General features: G+C 36.8%; 1 pseudogene; it reads right to left on the reverse strand.

Annotated features, from left to right (window-relative positions):
• Positions 1–336: 336 nt before the first annotated feature.
• LOC101658833 lies at positions 337–1,561 on the reverse strand (annotated as a pseudogene).
• Positions 1,562–4,254: the final 2,693 nt, after the last annotated feature.

A 4,254-nucleotide genomic window follows, 5' to 3' on the forward strand; every position in this document is an offset into this window, starting at 1 on the left:
TTCTGTGATACATAGTTCTTGAACAACTGTCTTATATAAAATTGGAGCTTTCATGCAGGAAATAAAATTGGGGAATTCAAGTTTAGTGAGGTTGAGTTTTGTTTTTCCAGTCTTGACCTTCTTGCTATCAGTTGCAAACAAGGACTGGTTATGGAATATTCCTTTTCTTTTTTTTTCCTTTTTTACCAAAAGCTAATTTATTTTTCATTCAATTAACATTTTAATACAAACAAGAAATCTAGTACACAGAACTCGATTATAAGAAAGAGTTTTAAAGTATTCATGAAAAATATTAAATAATACCTGACATAAAAATAAAACTTATTTAGGATATTTTCATATTTCAAATGTAGCTTTCTTTTTAGAAAAAGCAGGCATTTTTTCTTCCAAAAGTCTTCTCTTTTCTTCACGTTTAAGTATCTATTCTTGGTGAACACTTTTAAGGTGTTCATATTTGACATGAAACTCTTTCTTGCTTCTTTCAATGTGGCTTTCTCCGTTCCTCGTTGCACAAACATCTGCTTCATCTTTTCTTTCTTCTGACGCTCACCATAGAATCCATATCTCTCAGCTTCAGAGGTCTCTGGAACACTGACAGGCTTGTTTTCTAGGCACATGTCTTTAAAACCCAGTCTCTAGTTTTCAGAGCCTATAAAATTCACAGTGTGCATCTTTTCTTACATATGTTCCAAGTTTGGAGAAAAGCATTTCCCAGAGCTTTCTGAAGTCCTTGTGACTCTTTTTCACTTGTACAATACCCCAAGCACACTGAGGAGCTTTTGCAATCTGAGGTTTGGCCCTACAACTTTTACCTTATCTCTACTTCCCACAACTGCAAATGGCAAATACGGATTCATTGAGAATTAATTTTAGCAATAGTTTCATCTTCCATTTGGATTTGGTATATTTGGACACCATTGCTAACCAGTTCACTATCTTAAACTTTGTTAATTCTCATTTAGACATAACGTCTGCTTTGACAATCACCGACATCATGTTCACCTTACTGTCAAGGATCTTCATCGTTAAGAGAACAAGTATTTTCAGATAGTGGCCAGTTGGTGATATGAAGTAAAAAGCACACATGGATATGAGATCCATGGTTGTTAAAGAAGCTAAATTTAATCATCAGCTCATCTCGGCCTCAAATGGAGCATCTGTGTGGTTGACTGTTAGTTGATAGCTATCACAGATCCCACTGTATCCACAATGGCCAGCAACAATTGAATGGTACTTACTGGACTTCATATGTCTGAGCCTTAAAATGAAGATAAGAATGTGTGGATTCATGGACATTGAAATTGGTACTGAACTATGCTGGTTTTCACATTCCAGTTCCCCAAAGATAGAGGATATTAAAATAGAAGCCTTGCTGAATGGATCTATTGACCAAACTGATCAGGTAAACTCTTAAAAGTGACATGGCCAGACAGAGTTAAAGAACAAATGTTTTCTTGTTTGGGACCCTTTTTATCATGCACTTTTGAGGACATACAAGGCAGGGTTTTTTTGCCATGTGCATTTGATAGAGTAGGTACCATGACACTTCGGAGGAGGGCATGGTGCCCAGTGGGAATAGATGAAAAGGGGAGAAGGGGACCAGCAATAGCCACAGTCTCAGTTCTAGTGCTCCCTTAATACCAAGGTCCAGGCAGGAGAGCTGATAGATTTTTACTATCCTCATTTTTCATATCTTATTTTAGTTGTAACATATTTTTTGGAATAGAAACATCAAAATGTAAGATATGCCCACCATCATATGATATATACATATGAGTATATATATATATATATATACACACATATAATTAAAACTTTTAACCTATATTTATTTAAATTAATCTTATAGTCTATCTTTCTATTTGCCTCTCTATTTACTATTAAGCCAGGTATTTTGACTAAGTCTCATATGTAAATTAACTCATTTGGCCCTTGCAAAAACTCTCTTAAATTTGTTACTTTCACCATTGTAGCAGTAAGAAGCCTGAAGTAAAATTGGTGATATTATTCCTATGTAATACTGGAAAACCAAACCCACTACCATTGAGTTGATTCTAACTCAGAAGAACCATATATAGGGTTACTGAGGTTATAAATATTTAGGGAGAAGATAGCCTCATATTTCTCCCACAAAGCAACAGGTGGGTTTGAACCACTGCCCTTGTAGTTAGCAGTCTAACACTTAGCTAACAGAGGCATCAGGGCTCCTGTTACTGGAAATGCCTCTCAGTATTTTATAGAAGGTTTGGCATCAGTAATACACACAGAGACATTTGTAGTTTTAATTAAGGAAGTCAAGACCAACAAAAAATAACAACAGAACCCAAAATAACAAAAAGCAAGCCACTGACAAAAATAGAAAAGCCTACAAATAGCCTGTTTGTTGGCCTTTATGAGTGTTTTCCAGTCGAGTCTAATGGGGTACCACACTCTGTCTCCAAAGTCTATTTTTGGTATTCCCAGTGATTTCATCACTTTGCCCCCCTTGCTTCTCTGCTTCATGCCCTTAGTGTTTTGCCCTAGTGTGATGGGATCAGATCGTGCACTATTCCCGCAGTGTGTCTGCAGTGTTGTTCCCTGCAGTGCTATGGTTTAGTGAGGCACATCGTGTCTCTTGGTGGGGCTGGCCCTATGGTCCTCTCTGTGCATTGTTTGCTCTGAGCAGGAATATCATCTGCGGGGCTTGGTGGGCCAGTATGTGGGAAATTAATTCTTTGATAAATGTTTTCCTTTTCTCTCACGGTGCCTAGATAGTTTCGGCATTCTATATTTCGTGAATCAATTTTGGTAATTTATATTTTTCTAGAAAGGCATCCATTTAGTTGAGATTTCTAATGTCATTTGTACAAAATTTGTGGGAATGATTCTCTTACATTTGAAACACTAGTAGTACCTAAAGTATTTTCCTTATATAATTTGTAATTTGTGATTTCTCAATTCTTTACTGATTATGTTAGCTAACAGTTTTTATTTCTTAATTTGTTTTCATGCAGTAAGCTCTTGGAAGTGTTTGATTACTCTGGAAGTTTTTCTGTGTTCAAAGTCACGAATGTGTGATCACTATTCAAACTTCATTTCTGCTTTACTTTTGTTTTATTCCTTTGCTTGCTTTTCTCTATTTATTTTTATTATATTTGCTTAAATTATTTCTTATTTAAGAGTGCACTTTTATAAAAAAATATAACTTCTGATATAGTTTTGGTCAAACATTGTAATAAGAAAATCCTCTTTTTATGACCTCTAGTTACTAGCTAAATCACATTGATAAGCTTTGTACAGCTAACCACGAGATTGTGGTTCAAGCACACTAGCAGCTACTTGGGAGAAAGATGAGACAATCTCGCTCATGAAGGTTTACAGCATCGGAAACCCTACACAGGATTGCTACGGGTGACAAACAAGTTCATGGTAGTGGGTTTTTTTTTTTGTTTCTATATAAGAGGGGTAGCCCCTCCCACCAAATGGAGCTGTGCTGGATGGAGCCAAGCATACATAGTACATATTTTTCCCACTAGGTGAGCATCAAGCAACTCATTCTGAGTTAGTGCATCCAGTGGCATCTCCTGGGAAGGTTCCCTTTGGTCACAGTGAATTTTTTTGTTAAAGCAATTTCACTCAAACCTCATTTTTTGTGATGGCCAATTTAAGAGAATAGTGTGTGGCTCTGAAATTTTGGTTCCTGCTCAGGAAACATGCCACAGACACTGTTGTGATAGTGAACACAGCTTTCAAGACAGCACTATGGGAAAAACTCAAGTATGAGTGGTTTTCTCATTTCAAAAAAAAAGGTGAAATGTCTATTGATGACAAACCTTGGTTGTGAACATCCATTAACTTCCAGAAGAGACAAAAATGCAAACTTGTAGTGCATTTGGAGGTCATTTTACCAGGTCAGACTTTTGCTCAAGCTTTCTATTTAGAGGTTCTGAAAAGATTGTGTAACAGTGTGGGACCAAAAAAAAGTCTGCTTTGTGGGAGAAAGGGGACTGGTTTTGCCACCACGACAGTGCACCTGCTCACAAAGCCATCTCAGTGTTCCAGTTTTTGGCAAAAATCAGCATGCTTCTCCTTTTCCCTCACACCTTATTTACCTGACCTTGCTCTGTGAGACTTCGTTTTGTTTCTGCAAGGGACATGAAAGGACAAATGATTTTACTACATTGTTGAGGTGAAGGAAAAAATGAGGGATGCACTGTCAGCCATCCAGATGGATAAGTTCGAAACATGTTTTCAAGAATTTGAAAAATGTATTAA

This window comes from Echinops telfairi, unplaced genomic scaffold (assembly GCF_000313985.2).
Source record: "Echinops telfairi isolate 266 unplaced genomic scaffold, ASM31398v2 ScPeMD7_20;HRSCAF=75, whole genome shotgun sequence".
Lineage (NCBI taxonomy): Eukaryota > Metazoa > Chordata > Mammalia > Afrosoricida > Tenrecidae > Echinops > Echinops telfairi.